Consider the following 18,493-nt stretch of genomic DNA (forward strand, 5'->3'; position numbering starts at 1 on the left):
CTATAGAAGCATGTTTTTGCTAAGTTATGAGGATGCCTTTAATACTATGCTATTTTCCCCAATTCCTTACCTAGCACTTACTGAGAATCTAAAGAGAATTTACCAGTTGAATTTTTGGGTTCCATGCAATTCTATCTCTAACCATTTATCTCACAAATAAGATTTCGTAATTAAATAATACCAAATAGATATTTTTTAAAATTTGAAATGTCTTATATCATGGTTTCATTGTCAGTTCATTATTTCTCAAGCAATTAAGCATTGTCTCCTTGATTAAAGTGGAATTTATTTTAGTGCAAAGACATGTCTTTCCCTTCTAGGTGCAAGCCCCATGAGGGCAATAATTTTTGTCCATTTTGTTCACTTTTCTATCAAATCCAAATCTTCCTTACCATATATATATATATATATCACATATATATCATATATATTATTTCTCTGTAATTTAGAAACTCTATTAATTTTATTTAAATTTCAGTTTAATATAAGTTTATTGTAAGATAGTCACTTTCACATATACAACAAATTTTAACCTTTAAGTTTCTAGGAGAAAAAATATCCTTTTAATCTTCTTTTAGCTTACAGGATTACTAGAGACTACAAATAGGTCTTACTGAGTCCCCTAGCAATAGTTAGGTAGGAAGATTTAAGTTTAGTTTTAAAAATAAAAGCTAGCTTTCATAAGGAACAGTTACTTCTAAAATTTGGCAAAAAGTAAATAAATAAAAAGGAAATCTGTAAAATATATTAAATAATAGAACGTGAGACCCAGAAATCAATTTCCTAAAGGCAACAGCCGTCTGTACCAGTGAAGTGCTCAGCATATGGTACATTTCAAGGGATTGCTAAAATTGCATTTAACTACATCCACAAATTAATTCTTGCCATTACCATCACCATTTCACAAAATGTTTTTTTTTTTCTCCCGTCTAAAGTCTGAGAAGAGTAATTGGGGGAAAAATGCCACTTAACTGTCTCTGAGAATCCAGCTGCTGGGAGCTGTCATTGGCTCTGGGGACTCAGACCAGGCCCTCTGTCAGTGAAGATAATGGATGAGGAGAGAGATCTGCAGTGGGAGGAGAGTCAGGCCCTGAAACTCCCCAGTCAATTGTGCTTCGAGAAACACTAATGTGGTTTGCCATGCTACCATGTGGCTCTTTGTTCTCCAAGAACATCCATTCTGTTCACCACTCATGAGTGCACATTTGAGTTCTATCTCATAATTCATAGTGTAAATGGGTAGACAGAGTGCAGAGTACCCTCCTTGTGCAAGTTCGTTTCACAACTCCTCTTCCTCCTTTCATTTTCTTTGTTTTTTATTTTCATTCTTTTGAGGAACTTAATAGAATTCAGCAAATTTTGGACGAGTCAAAAACATTGCTATGTTAATTGCAAACAGATGCATGTTCTTCATGGTGATGATGACATGGAATCAGGGACCAGAAGCCCACATGACTGCCACAAAGACCTTTATGGTGTGTTTAGATTTTTGTGGTTATCTCCAGAATCATGGTATTTTTTGATGCCAGGTCAGACTCACTCTGGCCAAAGGCTGAATTGGCAACAAGCTCTTTATTCATAAAAAAATAAAACTGAACTCCAGCCTGTACCAGGGAGAACCAAGTCTAACACTTTTTTTTGGACATACAAAAAACTATACATTTGTAACATATACAACCTGATGAATTTGGAAATAAGTATACATCTGCCAAATGCAACACTTTTGATCCTGACTTCCAGAGACCTCAGATCCCAGAAGCAGCACCTCGCTGGCTTTACATGCAAGGACAAAGTGCTATGTACTTGAAAGAATACAGTGAAATCATCAAAAAGCCTAGGTATAGTCAAATAGTAAACATATAACATATTATAGCTCAGTTATGTGATGGATTATTTGCTGTTAACAAAATGTTCAAATATTTAGGAGCATGGAAAAATGATACTTAATATATTAGGGGCAAAAACAAGATTCAAAAGTTTTGAATCTTGTATATCCAGTATGATGTCATTTGAGTAAAGTGTTGCCATATGTTTCTATGCGTAGGAAAGTAAACACATAAATAAAATTGGAGAAAATATTTGGAGAAGGAGATAGAGAGATTTTAAGGAATTGGCTTCCACAATTGTAGGATGATTGTGGAGGCTGCAAGTCCAAAATCTACAGGGTGAACCAGAGGGCTGAAGACTCAGGTAAGAGTCAATGTTGCAGTCTTGAGGGGGATTCCTTCTTCTCTGGGAAACCTCAGGCATTTCTCTTGAAGCTTTCAACTCATTGGATGAGGTCCACCCACATAATGGGGACTGATTCACTTAATCCCACCTAAAAAATACTCTCACAGCAACATCTAGACTAGTATTTGGCCAAAGAACTGAGCATCATAGCCCAGACAAAAGGACACATCAAATTCACTGTCACAGCTTTCAAGCAATTCCCATCCCTCTTTCTTCCCAGCAATGGGCAGATTTTCTGGTTGGGTGTTGCTTTCTTCCCCAGGCAGTCCACGAGCTTTTCATGAGCTTTTTCACTTTTCTACCAACAACCACAGTTCAGGGGGCTGAGGTGACCTCAGTGCCACACCAGTGCAAGCGAATTTTGGAATTTTTGCTCGGATTGCTAGGATAGCAGCCCTATCTCCAGGGTGGAGTGGGGGATACAGTTGGGTAGCTGCAGGATGGACCCCCTGGAAGGCAGAACAGAGAGATGGGCAAAAACCATCTTGGGATAGTACAGTCCCTGAATTAGACCAACTCTACCTTGTGTCCTTCCTCTGGGCCTTCAGTTACACGAGCTCTGCTTGTTTCATCTAGCTCTTCCGTTACCTACAGCAATGTTTCTGCAAATATATTGTCTTTTCCAGCTTTTCAGCAAATATAGATTACTTTTATAATAAGAAAGCAATTACTATATTCATTGATGCTAAGACAAATTTTTTTTGGCAATTTAACATCGCTGAAATTGGGACGTGTCATGGCATGTCATAACTTCATAGAGCTTTCCCTATTTATAGTATATGTAATAATGTGTGTATGTAAAAAATAATGTGTCTTATGTTCAGTAATATTTTGGACTTGATGAAAAAATACAATGTTTTAGATTTGATACAACTTATTTTTGAGAGAGATGAAATGCAAATGCCCAGAACACTTGGAAGGATGCTCCATATGCTTCTGGGATCATATGGAGGCCTCTACACTCCTGGAATGGTCCAAAAAGAGATCAGTAACCTAGAACTTGGCTTTGCTGTACTAAATTAAATATTTAAGACTGACAGAAACTCAATTGACAGAGAACACTTGGTTCTTCATATTAAAAATGGGAGCAAATCTCTTCCTTTCTAAGAATCTGATCAGTTTTCAATGTCCATTTTCTTTCTCTTAGACTTTTTGGTTTTCTGTGACTTTTACTTTCAACTGGTTTCAAAATCAACTCCCTTGATCATGCTATTTCAGGCTCTCATATGTATGACTATTATATTAATAATAATATCATACATTGCCTATTTATAGTACTTTTAAAACTTTTAAAACATTTTAGATCTACTATGTGATTTGATTCCCATAATATTTCCATGAGTTAGCCAGGTTCTTATGATCCTTTTAGTATTCAAGAGACTTGCTTGGTGTCACGGAGTACTCAGTAGAGGTGGGACTTCCAGTGGACTAGAAAGGAAAGGCTGATAAATGAAGTTTTATTGCTGAAAGTTATGATCTGTGTCATTAACAAAGACAGAATACAATTTTTGAGTTTTTTTAAAACTCTGGTTCAAGGTTAAGGTCATCAATTTGTGACCATCTTTCTGTTGACATATATATTCCTGTCACTAAAAATGGTCATTGCTGAACTGAGGCCATTGTGATTCTCTCGTTTTGAAAAGGCTCTATTTATTTTGTGCTAACTCACACTGTACTGTAAATAACTCAGCAGTGAACCATCTTCCCCAGAACTAAGGTCTTAAGCACCATGATAACTTATTAGATTAACTTGAATTTTTAAGATGGTTTAGAATGTATCTTGCATCTACATTTCCCTATACTGAATCAGGGAGAAGTCATAGACAATGGACAGGGAAATAATAATAAATTAGAATATAAGAAGTAGAATGAATTCAGGGAAAAATCCTAGATAACTATATCTTTTATTTCCACTTGCTTTTATAAAAGCTCTGCTTGTTGTGAATGATGGTCCCATCTTATTCAGCTACACTTGCTATATTTTTAGTTATTTTTTCCCACATCCTCCTCTTTACTAGACGATGCATTTCTAGAAGGCAGGGACTACATCTTATTTTTCTCTCAGGCATATTCTTTCTAGCATACTGCCTGGCAGATAGCAGATGCTCAAGACATGTTAGCTGCATGGCTGTGCAGGAGAAGAGAAAGGATGGTCTTTATTTTCTTGGAGAAGTAGGTGGGTTCATCTGTTGTTAAGGAGTAGGATCTCATTGGGGACCTGAAAGCATGAAAGAGAAATTTCAAAGTGTAAGTAATAGGATTTCGAGCAACTGAGATTCCAGGTGAGGATGTCAGCCCCAGGATTTGTGCTTGGGTTTGAGGTGGGGCAGATGGGGGATTCTCAATAGCTTGCTGCTTCCATTTTATGTAAGAGAACACTAGTGACTTGGATAGATGGAATGTTTGGGTCTTTCGATCTCAATTTCTGACTGATTTATGCAGTAAACAGTAGCCAACATTTTTAAAGCCTAAGTATTTTACTTACTTTCTTTGAGAAGACCATTTATGTAAACAAATGCAACTATTGTTATTTAGCACTACCTAGAAAAATGGGGCAATGAACTGTCTTAATTACCTGGAATCTGCCCTGGAACTTTCTAGGAAACTCACCAAAAGATTCTATTTACTAAGGTAAGAAGATGTTTTAGGCAAGTCATCCGAGTAAAACAAGGAAGAACACAAAATCTTTGCATATTCCCCAGACCCTGTACATAAAGCAGCTTTATTTATTCAAAGAAATTTTATCTCCTATAACTATGAATATTCAGTTAATCAGGATAATAGAGAGCTAGACCAATGATATGATTCTGATGATTTTAAGGAGGGTGAGGAAGGAAGCAATGGAGATACAAAGCTCTCCATTCTCTTTACCTCGTGAATGGTGGAAGTGTAGAGGTCATTAGCATGACCCTGTATTGTGCCTCTAGATCAGTCAGCTGCAAAATCCAACTGAGGGTCATTTTAATATCTCTGACCAGTCTGGCTCTCTGACAGGAAGAATATGGAAATAATTTCAAAAAGAATCAGGCAGTAAATAGATGCAATTCAGACAAGAGGGTGAAAGGGTTGAAAACACAAATCATTGAGAAGAGCTGGTGATTCACGGGGTTTGTGGCTGCTTGATTGCCCCCTTTTAAGATACGAAGTAATACAGTGGTTTTTAAACACAGGCTCATTGCATTGCTGCCTTTTCAAGAGTGAGTCTTTTGGTTGTCCTCAGAGTCGCTCTTGTTCATTGAAAAGACTGTATGTGCTTTGATATTTAAAAACTAACATTTAATTTGTTAAAGTTGTAAATCCACATCTAGTTTTTCTTTAAGATTTAAATTTGAATGTATGGGTCTGATTATTCTATTTACATAACTACTCTATTTTGAAAATTAATTTCAAGGTATATATATAAAGTTATATTTGATTTTTTAAAATGCAGTTAAGGGGCTCCTGGCTGGCTCAGTCAGTTAAGTGTCTGCCTCTTGATTTTGGCTCAGGTCATGATCTCAGGGTCATGAGATCCAGCCCCACATGGGGCATGGAGCCTGCTTAAGATTCTTTCTTCCTTTCCTTCTGTCCCTCCCCCTACCTCTCTAAACAAAATAAAATAAATTAAAATAACAAAAAACAGTTAAAGTATCAGAACAAATGTCTTTTTAGGCATTCAAGTTATTTTTAAAATGTATTAAATTATATCTATAAACATGAAGAATTTATACATAGTAATTATTCTAAATGTCTCAGAATTACTTACAAGCCCATAATTCTTTTGTATTTCCATTTGAAATTATAAGTGGTTTGCTTAAGTGTACATTTCAAACAGGAATCAAAAGATTCATCAAACTGATCTTTTTTAAAATTTATTTTAAAATATTTTTTAATTGAGGTATAATCAACATGTAACATTAGTTATAGGTGTACAACATATAATGACTCAATATTTGTATACATTGTAAAATAATTACAATAAGTCTAGTTATGATTCATTACCACATAAGTTACACATTTTTTTCTGTGATAAGAACTTTTAAGATTTTTTTTTTTTTAGAACTTTTAAGATTTACTCTCTTAGTGACTTTCAATTTTAGTATATGTGCTGCCGAAGCGAGCACTCTTAGTGACTTTCAAATATGCAATGCAGTATTATTATTATTTTTTTATTATTATTATTTTAAAAAAATTTTATTTATTTGAGAGAGAGAGAGAATAAGCCAGGATTGGGGAGGGGCAGAAGAAGACAGAGAAGCAGACTCCCGCTGAGCAGGGAGCCCAATGCAGGGCTTGATCCCAGGACTCCAGGATCTTGACCTGAGTTGAAGGCAGATACTTAACTGACTGAGATACCCGGGCCCTGATGCAATATTACTGACTATAGTCATCATGCTGTACATTGCATTCTCATGACTTATTTATTTTATAAAATCCCCAGACATTTGTACCTATCTCTTGACACGCTTCACCCATTTCACCTGCCCCCAACCCCTCCAGTGTATTCTTCAGTTCTGTGACTTCTGTTTGTTACTTCCTTACATTTTCTATCTCTTTGTTGAAATTCCCACTACGTTCATCCATTCTCTTCCCAAGTTTGGTGAGCATCTTTATGACCATTGTTTTGATTTCTTTATTAGGTAAATTACTTACCTCTGTTTCATTAAGTTTTTGTTGTTGTTGAGTTTTTTATCCTGTTCTTTCATTTGGAACATATTCATCTGTTTCTTCATTTTTCTTGACTCTTTATTTCTATGTATTAGGTAACAGACATCTTTCCCATTCTTGAAGAGGTGGCCTTGTATAGGAGATGAAACTTATCATTCTATCTTGCCCTAGCTCTTGGTTGTCTCTTGAACCTTTTTGATTGTCTAAGCAGCCTGATTTATTCTTGATAGCTCCCAGTGATTGAGGATGATGTGTCAAGACCTTTCAGCATCCAGGAGGGAAAGGATCTCAATCAGCACCTAGATTCAGGCTGATCAGAAATCAGACCCTCAGGCAGCAACTTTTAAAGTATGCATCTATATAGTCCTATGGGACCACGGTCCTAAACCCCATTGATCTCCAGATCAGGCAATGTGGGCGATGGTTGAGACAATTGGGGCTCCAGATGAGTGCATATGCCCCTTTCTGGGATGTACCAGTCAGTTGTAGTGAGGCCAAGGGAGAGCGCAAAGATGGCATCGCCTGGCCTCTTTTTCCTGAGAGCACCTCTGTAGCCCCTAGATGTGTGACAAACTTGAAGCCTACTCCTCAGGCTGAAGCTCCAGGACAAGTAAATAGGCCTCCTCAGTTCCCGAGGGGTGGGAATCTGTCAAGAACTGTTTCTCTGATTGTTTCAATCCTGTGAGGCCCAGAAACACAAGCCTTCCAGGCCACCAGAGCCAGGCAATCAAGGGGTGTCCCCTGTACCGCACGTGGCTGCTGGCTTAAGGGAGGCAGTAGGAGTAAGATTGAGGTGTACTGACTGGGTTTGGCAAGGGAGTAGGAGAGTGCAGGGATGAGGATGCCACCCGGCTTTAGTGGGGCAGTGGGAGAGGACAAGCCAGCCCCAGGAAGATAGAGGACGGCACAGAAATGGTGTGCACCAGCTCTTCAGTCGCGGGAGAAAGTCCTAATGAGCCCTGTCCCTCCAGCAGATGCTTTAGGATTAACAAGTGAATCTCCTTCACACATAGTCCCTGTTTTTGGAACTGCTGCTTTTGTACTGTGTCCTGGAGCAGTGAATCTCGGTGTGTGAGACCTTGAGAGCAGATCTCAGTTCCCTACACCCCTTTGGTTCTTGTAGAAGTAAGCCCTATTGGCTTTTGAAGCCAGACATTTTGAGGGCTTGTGTCTCTGGTTCAGGTTCCAAGAACTGGAGTGCCTGATGTGGGATAGACCTCTTGTTCCTCAGGGGGAAGCTCTCTATTTGTGAGATCCCTCTCAATGGTGGGTAGCCATGCCAGGAGGGTGGCGTTTTTGGTGAGACTACATCTCTGTCTCTCCTACAGCCCTTGATGTGACCCTTTTACCCTTTTTGTGCAGGAGGTGTTCTGCTAGTTTTCAGGTCTTTTTCAGAGGGAACTGTTCCATACGTAGCTAGAGATTTGCTGTGTCCATGAGAGGAGGCAAGCTTAGGATCTTCTCCACCACATTTAGAACCCGATTGATCTTTTCTTCTCTTAATTATTATACTCTTTTTTAAAAAAAAATTTATTTATTCACGAGACACACACACACACACAGAGGCAGAGACACAGACGGAGGGAGAAGCAGGCTCCATGCAGGGAGCCCGACGTGGGACTCGATCCCTGGTCTCCAGGATCAGGCCCTGGGCTGAAGGTGGCACTAAATCGCTGAGCCACCTGGGCTGCCCAATTATTATACTCTTAATGCCAATTATGCATATGCTCTCCTAACATTTAATAAAAGAATACTATATATTTGATTTTCTTTTTCATCTTCTCTCCTTTAATCTAAATTTTCCTTGAGTGGGGAGGAAGAAAAAAAAGGGAAAAATTTTTACCCAGTAAATTGAGATTACTCTATTAAGACCTTCTCAGATGGACAAGGCTGTATATCTGCTGGTAATTTTGTTTGGATCATAGGAGATTTATTGTCCTAAGACACTGCCAAGGCCCTGGGGCAGCATGAGTTCTTTGCATAGTGGCTCTAATAGGTCCTGACAAAAGGAGTAGGTTCTTAGCCCACTCAAGTCCCTAAGATTCAGTTTATACAAAATCTAATTCTTCTTCCTTGGAATTGCTTTACCAGTTGATAGGATTCAACTAATCTCTTTACTCTTGATCCTATTTTGAATTCATTTAATATTTTTCTAACCTGATAGGGCCCAAACTCTTATAAATATTTAAATGCTATCTCATTGGATTTGGCACATTTCTCACGGCTTTGCCTGGTTCTTCAACTGCCACACGGAAATCACATTAATGACGGGTAAAACCATTTGATTTAGTTTGTGCATCTCCCAAAGCAGACCTTGAGACAAGAACAGGAACTTAAGTAGGACATAAAACAAACACCAGGAAGTGAGATAGGGAGGGAAGCCAACCAGTAAGAAGTATATTGTTAAGCCAGTCATCACTGTGGGCTACTGGAGCTTAAGGTGAATGAGGAAAAACTGGGAGCCAGCATAAAACATGTATCTCAGAGTCATCCAAGAGGTGAGAGAGCTGGGGTATTTATATACCAATTCCTGTGGAATGCTGCTCCTGGAGGTAATTAATTCCCAGCACTTTCAGCCTACAACACAGGGGGACAAAGTGGCTTCAGTGAAAGGAATAGAAGAACTGAATTGGGAGAAGCATGAGTACGCTTTCTGTTTTCTTCCTTTAGAGCTTTAGCTGCACTTAACACCAACAAGCCAATTTCATTATATTTACTTATGATTACCTTCAAGTCTCCCAAATGCCAGAGATATTGCAGAATCCAGAACATCCTCTTTCACCTGTATTATGCTCTAGTTTATCACAGGTGAAAGTCTTAGTAATGGGGTTACCACAGCATGCCTGAGATTGGTACCACTCAACTTACCACCAGGAATGGAGACTTTGGTGTCTTAGCTGGTCTCATTCAACTCTAAAGCCCCAACTAATGATCTGCTTCTTAGGACTTCTTATATCACTGAGTGTCTTAATTTGGGTTCTCCCAGACATAGATCCTGAGAAACAGACCGGAGTACAAAACGTTTATTTGGGAAGGTGAAGCAAATATCAGGAGGAGAAGACAGCCAATAGAAAGTACATTGTTTGGCTAGACACCACAGTGGGCTACTGGGCTTAATCCTACTAGGGAATCTCTGGGAGCCTATGGAGAACACACATTTCAGTGTTATCTGCCCCTCGCCCCTGTCTTGGCTAAGGGATCTGGGATTTTATTTACTACCTCCCTTCCACATCGGTGGACAGCTCCTGCAGAAACATGCTAATTCCCTGGCATTTTTGAGCTGCTGCAAAGTAGCTAGAAAAAGCCCTCAAGGAAGATAACTCAGGTGCAAGGTGTTGGAAATCTGGCCTACTTGCACAAAGGCAGTAAGATCAAGGGGATATTAACAGGGCACTGACAATATCCCTTACACCACTGTTCCCCATCTCTTGAGGTATTCGTTCTAATTTGGTGTTAGGTATTTATATAAAATGAAAATATTTAAGGATTTTTAAACAAATGAGAATACCCCAAATTGCCAAAGCCTTTTAAACAACAATGAAGCATTTTTGGAGTGCTAGAGGGTGAATGTGAATTTGCAAGGGGAGACAGATTTGTTAAGCTGAGCTATTTGAGTTAAATTATTTATTTATTTCTGCTAATAAGACTCCCAGATGTAGATGTGAGGGAATAGAATAAACATGTTTCTTGGATCACTAGAGGAAGGAAAGAATATGAGTCATGTGTATACAGCCAGACAGGGATTTGTTTAGAGAAGAATTAGCAGTGCTGGGCATTAATATACCTATTTTAGAATAAGTCAGTGAACTAGCTTTGAAGGTTGGGATCCTTCTGGCATGATGAGGTAGTACCAATGGAAATAGAAAAGTCTTATTTTACTGTTTAGCATGATTAAGTTTTCTTACGAAATGAGCCGAGTCTCTGCTAGATCCTTGGTTTGCAGGAGGCCAATTTATATGAGCCATTAGCTGTAATTACAACAGACTGTCCTGGCCCAGTTGCATGGTAGTAAGTGAACAGATCTGCTTCATTATCCACTTTCTCAGATCAGAAAGATCACTGGGGAGTCAGTGGTCCTGCCAGCCCTGTGTGTCATGACAGCAAGCCTGGAGGAACTTCTCTGTACTGTCACCACAGCCTCCCACTAACTGTCTCCTGAACAGAATCCAGGTCTGTGGCTCATCCTCTCTGCTATCCCCCTAGAACAGCTTAGAAAGCAGAGAACAGATAAGTCATGCTTAATACGCTTTCAAAAGAACAATAAACAAAGCTCAGCCTAATTCTAAGGCAAAACTAACATTTCTTTCAGTTACCTTTCTGGGCATGATTTTTTTTTTTTTTTAGGAGGCAAAAACAAAACCCAGACCATAATCTATATTTGTGTGTTGACTAATGATCAGATGGAAATGGGCCAATCAGCACGTTTGGGGCATGAGAGAGCCAAACTATAAAATTGAGGAATATGTTATTCAGACTAGAGTAATTTGGTTGACATGAAAAACAGTACCACTATATCTTAATTTTCACTTGAAATCAAACCCTGGATCCTATTTACATCTTCAAATCAACTGATGTGGGTATATAATACCACAATTTGAGATGGGTGGGCTCCAAATACTGTTATGCTTCATATTACATTGATGTCATTGATGTGCATTTGTCTCAAGCTGGTTCATATTGGGCTAAACAGATGTCTCATGGTCTATCACCATTGACAAATGCAAGGATTTGGCTTCAGCAGGCAGTAAGGTCTACCTTGATAGATGGTGGGAGTAAAGGACCCCCAACCACGTACTCTAGAAAGGGAGTCTGGCAATGACCCTGGGAATGGAGAACAGAGTTATCATTCAATCAGAGGAAATGCCATGTCCAACTAGGATCACAACCGTTTGTGGTCTATTGTCCAGAATGGTAGAACATTTGATTAGAAAGGACGTGGGGCTGAGGCTCAGCTTTGGAAGTAAAGAGAGGAAATAGGGGAGAGGTCAGATCCAGGTCTATGCCAAGGATCTCACTTGAAGCAAGGTAGTGGTGAATGAGAGCACAGCTTAGCCCTTGTAAAGTGGGGTGAGCTGGAGACAGGTAGGAAGTAGCTCCCCTATCAGTCAGAAGAGGGACAGAGCGAGACTGGAAGCAGTGGACACAGTAGCAAGTATGGGTTTAGTGATCCAAACCCTGGACTCAGATCTAGCAGGACTGTCTTCCAGGTTTGGGGATGGAAGTGTGTAGATGAGGTAGAGAGAGGATGATGGTAAGTAGCCTGATCACCTTATGAATATATTTGGGATGAGAATATACAACGGGCTTTGCCTCTCATGTGAGGAACTAATTAGTAGCAATTTCTAAACCTGGTTGGTATGTCATTGGTTCATTCCCTCGTTCCAAACACATTTATTGAGTGACTGTTATACACACATATACATATACTGGTCCTGAGCACATTCTTCTAAGAGGTAAATTAACAGTTAGTTATAGCAAGGTGACAATGCCATGCCACTGTAGGAATATATACATTGAGAGTGAGAAAAGGTGACACCTGTTTAGCATGGACCAGAGGCTGGTGAGGAAAAGCTTCTTAGAGAAGTTGCCATGATATGAGCAGAGGGGACACGGGAACAGGCAGAGGGGAGAGAGAGGTTTGGTTCCCAGGGGGAAATACAAGCAGTGCAGCACTGTTGGCCAGACGGGGAGATCCAGAGCCTGCGATGTGACTAGACAGTGAAGCTGGCTGTGTCAATATTTGGAAGATCTGCATAATTTGGTGAATAGTATTTTCTGAATGACCAGTGCATGATGTTACAAAATTGTATTATATATTCAAAGGAGAAGAGAGACCAATGGATTTTAATCTAATAAGGCAGAGAAGTTCATTGATATGGGTTTATATTCTACATGGCAAATAATATTTAAGAAACTAGCACTTGCTGGATTTTGGTGTAATATCAGAGAAAAATATCCAAAATTAATCTGAAAAGATTTTGAAAATAATCCTCCAACCTGCATATCTGCAGGATGCAGAATTTTCCTCAATATTTCAACCAAAACAAAATGTTGCAAAAGATAGAATAGAGAAGCTGCTATGAGAATCCAGATGTTTTCTATTAAGTCAAACCCTAAGGAAGTTTGCAAAATTAGGAAACAATGCTCTTTTTTTTTTTTAATTTTTTAAGGTATTTATTTATTTATTTATTTATGATAGTCACAGAGAGAGAGAGAGAGAGAGAGAGAGAGAGGCAGAGACACAGGCAGAGGGAGAAGCAGGCTCCATGCACTGGGAGCCCGACGTGGGATTCGATCCCGGGTCTCCAGGATCGCGCCCTGGGCCAAAGGCAGGCGCCAAACCGCTGCGCCATCCAGGGATCCCACAATGCTACTCTTTAATCTAAATATTTTTTTTTGTCTTGGAAAGCAGTTAGTTTTCATTAAAAATCATGTTATTTATGTTAACATGTAATGGATTTACTATTGTTATTTAAAATAAATACTTAACATTTCTGTTTTAAGTTCTAGCATGGTAAATATGGATAGGTACAACACACATAAAGTGTGAAGTGTCTCTGCTATTTGACTAGATGTTACATTTCAGATTCTCCTTGATAAAGTATTTTCCCCCCATGTAATGCATTCAATGTAAACTGTATTTAATACTTACATGTTTGGGGCTCCTGGGTGGCTCAGTCAGTCAAGCATCTGATTCTTGATTTTGGCTCAGGTCATGATCTCAGTATTCATGAGATCAAGTCCCACATTGTATTCTGTGCTCCATGTGGAGTCTGCTTGAGATTCTCTCTCTCCCTTTGCCTCTGCCCCTCCCCCTGCTCACGCCCACACTCTTTCTCTCTCTCAAAATGAATAATAAAACTTAAAAAAAAATACACCTTTATCTCTCTCTCCCAAATAAATAAATAAATAAATCTTAAAAACCTTATATGTGTACTTTGAGAATTCAAAGTTCATAATTTTTTTTCTTGTAAAAATTTTTTTCTAAAGCAGAGGTTTAACTTCTATAAATTGTGCTAGTGACAGCTATGAAATTTTCACAAAAATTTACTGTTAGTTAGCAATAGAATTAATAAAGACAGCACACCCTCCTTTCTATGAACAAGAGGAAAGTCTGTCAGGAGCAAATGTCACTACTAACATCTCTGTGTTTCAAGTAACCTAAGCAGATGTGTGTACTCATGGTGTTTCTTACTGAAATTCTTCTCTGCTTTTAAAAGGATCTAATCAATCATTACCTTTCTGTAGCTCAGTGAAGAGCAAAAGAATCTCACTAATTGTAAACTTCATTTCTGCTTTAACTTAGTCTTAAACAAATAAGTACATTTGCCATGTAAAAGGTTTATCTAGTCAATAAGTATTGTACAAACACATTTACTAGCTAAAAAGTGAAAAATTCCATCACTTTTTTTTTTAATATAAAGAATTGACTTGTTTGCATATCACACGTCAAAATGCTAGTTCTGAAGGAGTTGGGTCTGAAGACTAAGGAAATTGCTAGGAGACAATGACAGTGTGTTAACTGTTTGGGGAAAGACTCTAATGCATAGCTGGCTATTTTAGTTTCCCTATTAATGATCAGCTTTCAGTAGTATAGTAGAATAAAGCTTTGATGTTCACAGCATGGTCCTGGGACCAGCAGTATCAGCCCCAGCTGAGAGCTAATTTGTCACATAGGATCTAGGCCTATAGCGTCAAATCTGAATTTTAAAAAGATCCCCCATTGATGTATAAACACATGAAAGTTTGAGAAGCACTTCTGTAAGAAATACAGGTCATATTTTCTCCACACTTTTTGGATATTATCGTGTTAGTGTTAAACTATTCTTTGACTACTATTTTAAGAAAGATAATCTGAGTTCAGACAAATTCCTAGATTATTAAACTACTTGCTCCTAACGTCAGTGAGCCCTCTTGCTCAACTATAGACCCCAACAGGTATCTCTTCCCCTATTTTCTTGAGGCATGGATGAAGATGTTTGCAAAGACCACCAACCACCAAACCAGAAAAGCCCTGATAGCAACAGAATACCTGGAAGGCCACACCCTACATATCAACCTTCCCTGCCCCAAATCATGGGCTGAACACATACCACCCCCAACCCATGACCACACACTCTGTACTTGCTCTCTGTCATGCACCCCCTGAACCTCTCTATAAAACTCTAGGTGTCCATCTTGCAGACAGACACGTGGGTTGTTAAGGCTTGAGCCTGCCACCTCCCCTGGCTGCCGGCACCTGAAAGAAGTCTTTTTTCAAACCCTCATCTCTTGAGTTACTGGGTTCTCTTGTGACAAGCTTATGTGAGTTTGTTAGGCAATAGCATTGGCAAATCCAGACAGGAGCTGTGCTTTCGATTTGTCTAGCCCCCTTGGGCTCCTGGGATGGAGAAGTTTGCTGCGGCAGCAGGCCAGGGCACACCCATTCCTTTCCTGAGTTAGCAGCTGTGATAGATCTAAGGGGTGAGTCACACTAAAGATCTTTTAAAAAGAAAATAAAAGTACTCACACTCTGTCTTCCAAAATGCCGATCATGGGGGTACCTGGGTGGCTCAGTCGGTTAAGTGGCTGTCTTAGGCTCAGGTCATGATCTCTGAGTCCTGGGATTGAGCCCCACATTAGGCTCCCTGCTCAGCAGGGAGTCTGCTCCCTCTCCCTCTAACCCCATCTCATGCGTGCGCATGCGCATGCTCTCACCCAAATAAATAAAATCTGGGACACCTGAGTGGCTCAGTGGTTGAGCGTCTGCCTTGGATTCAGGGTGTGATCCGGGCCAGGGATAGAGGCCCTCATTGGGCTCCCTGCAGGGAGCCTGCTTCTCCCTCTGCCTATGTTTCTGCCTCTGTGTGTCTCATGAATAAATAAATAAAAGCTTTAAAAAAAAAATTCCAAATCTTAAAAAAGAACAAAAACAAAATGCTATTATCATTGAAAAGATAAAACAACTCAAGAAACACCTAAATTAAAATTAAGATGTAGGTATTTTTAGGTCAGTGAAAATACTCTATATGATATCATAATGATGGACATTATTCTTTTATCCTAACTCACAGAACGTACATCACTAAGAGTGAACCCTAAGGTAAACTATGTACTTTGGGTGATTATGATATGTCAATGTAGGCTTATCCTTGGAAAAAAAATAAGTACTATTCTGGTGTGTGATGTTGCTAATGGGGAGGCTGTGTGTTTGGGGGAGAGGGAAGGTAGGGAGTATTATGAGTATTATATTACTATATCTTCCTCTCAATTTTGCTGTATCTTCCTCTTTTTTAAAAAAAAATTTTTTTTTATTTATTCATAGAGACAGAGGACGAGAGGGGCAGAGACACAGGCAGAGGGAGAAGCAGGCTCCATACAGGAAGCCTGACTTTGGACTCGATTCCGGGTCTCCAGGATCACACTTGGCTGCAGGCGGCGCTAAACCGCTGCGCCACCAGGGCTGCCCCTTGCTGTATCTTCCTAAGACTGCTCTAAAAAAATACAGTTTTAAAAAATACTAAATGTAGAACAACAGTCACTGATAAGGAGAATAAATATTTATATTTTAAAAATATTTTGTGAAAAGAGATTTTCTTTAAGAAAAAACTTTTATGTAGACACGAGGCTCTACCGGGGCACCTGGGTGGCTCAGTGGTTGAGTGTCTCTGTCTTTGGCTCAGGTTGTGATCCCAGGGTCCTGGGATCAAGTCCTGCATCAGGCTCCCCAGAGGGAGCCTGCTTCTCCCTCTGCCTATGTCTCTGCCTCTTTCTCTGTGTCTCTCATGAATGAATAAATAAAATATTTTTTAAAAAAATAAATAAAACAACATGAGGCTCTACCAGCTAGCCCTTTATTGCTCAATACCATTATTTTAGATTGGGAAAGGATCTGATGTGCAAAGATAACCTGATAGTTAGACATTCTTTAACATAATGTACTTGCTTGCCAGACACAGGAACAGCCCCTGAATAAGTCTATTCACCCAAATCCTCTAAGTATAGTGAACTCACCTAAGGAAAATAAAAGGATTTATCCAAATATCTTTCAATATTCCCTGGAGTGACTCTGCTGGAGTGGTTGGCCCCCATCATTGGTAGCTCTGTGGTAGCCTGCTCTAGGTCAATTGAGATTATGGGCAATCTTCCTTGAAATCATGAAAGGTCACTTTATAAAACCAGCTTATGATTTGGAACAGCTAGTTATTTTTGCTTCAAAGAAGTCAGCAATGAACAGATTCTACAAAGTGTGAAGAACAGTACATGATAATAGACTGCTGTCTTTTCGTGTTCTCTGCATATTTCAGTGTATTTGTCCTTTAGAATGTGGTTTTCCCCGGGGTCAAAGATCAAAAAGTTTAAATATGTGTGACCCAGCAACTTAGGCTTTTAATGTTGATTTAACAAACACTTAGCTGGGGTTTATACAATTTAAGGCATATGTGTCAGACTTTTCTGTGTGTAGAGCATTATATTAATTAAAGGTCACAACTGCATCATTCTGTACGCCAGGAATTTAGATAATTAGTCTCCTCTCTTTTCTTCTGTCTGCTACCAATTTTAATGTAGTCTACTGATAAATGTTTAAGAATATGTGCTTTCAGTGTTCTGGTAAAAATGACTGTCAAAATGTGAACACACTCCACATTTCCTATGTATTCCATTAGTCATTATTGGAGAAAAAATATGAATAATTTATTGGTGAAAGTTTGAATTAATCTGCTGACAACTTAAATCATGCTTAATGGTTCCTAAGGGTATGGGGCCTTGGAGGAAAAGAAGGCATGCTTTTTGTTAATGAGAAGAGTAACTCCTTGAAGGACCAAGAAAATAATTTCACCTCCTACAGAAAAGGTCAGCACAAAATCATTTATTCTAGTTTCTTATAGTGTGATCATTTGGGGTAAACTTTTTTCTTTCATTTTATTTATAACTGCTGTTTTTAACTATACCAATTTGATGTAGATTCACCCACAGATATGTAATAATGTAATACAATTGGTTTCTTAAAAGATTTTATTTATTTATTCATGAGAGACACACAGAGAGAGGCAGAGACATAGGCAGAGGGAGAAGCAGGCTCCCTGCGGGGAGCCTGATGTGGGACTCAATCCCAGGACCCCAGGATCATGACCTGAGCCAAAGGCAGATGCTCAACCACTGAGCCACCCAGGTGTCCAATATAATTGGTTTAAATCAGATTTTAAAAAGCAATTATTTGTAAAAGAACAGGTTTAGATCATTATGTTTGGAAAAAAATCAAATGTACTTAATAGAATAAGAAATTTAAAAATCACTAAAAGGTATAAATTATATAGAATAGCAGCAGTCTACATAGTGAAGGCAAGTGGGAACAGAGATTGTGATGTAATGAGAGGGTTTAAAAATAGGTAGTAGAGAAGACAAAATGAATGAGATTGACAGTTCCCAAATCTAGGCAAAATCTAGGTGATTATAATAACAATTACAAAGTTAAAATGATGGAACATTTATAATGTTTCATGTGCAGTGTTTTCTATTTAATCTTCAAAATGACTCTCAACATGGATGCTGTGTTTTTTTTTTTTTCTGCTTTCAGATGAAGCATAAATTTACTTCTTGAAGTCGTGAAACTTTTTAAGTGTTTTGAGTCAGC

At 38.9% G+C, this 18,493-nt stretch overlaps 1 long non-coding RNA gene across 1 annotated transcript; it reads right to left on the minus strand.

The window, feature by feature from the left end:
• Window positions 1–1,506: 1,506 nt before the first annotated feature.
• On the minus strand, window positions 1,507–15,585 carry LOC111096909. The gene is made up of 4 exons (XR_005362523.1): window positions 15,389–15,585; window positions 9,748–9,874; window positions 5,104–5,219; window positions 1,507–4,450 (listed from the first exon to the last, which is right to left on the minus strand). It is a non-coding gene; the product is annotated as an uncharacterized LOC111096909 (long non-coding RNA).
• Between the last annotated feature and the right edge of the window lie 2,908 nt (window positions 15,586–18,493).

The sequence above is a fragment of the Canis lupus genome, chromosome 7 (assembly GCF_011100685.1).
Source record: "Canis lupus familiaris isolate Mischka breed German Shepherd chromosome 7, alternate assembly UU_Cfam_GSD_1.0, whole genome shotgun sequence".
In the NCBI taxonomy this organism is placed as follows: domain Eukaryota; kingdom Metazoa; phylum Chordata; class Mammalia; order Carnivora; family Canidae; genus Canis; species Canis lupus.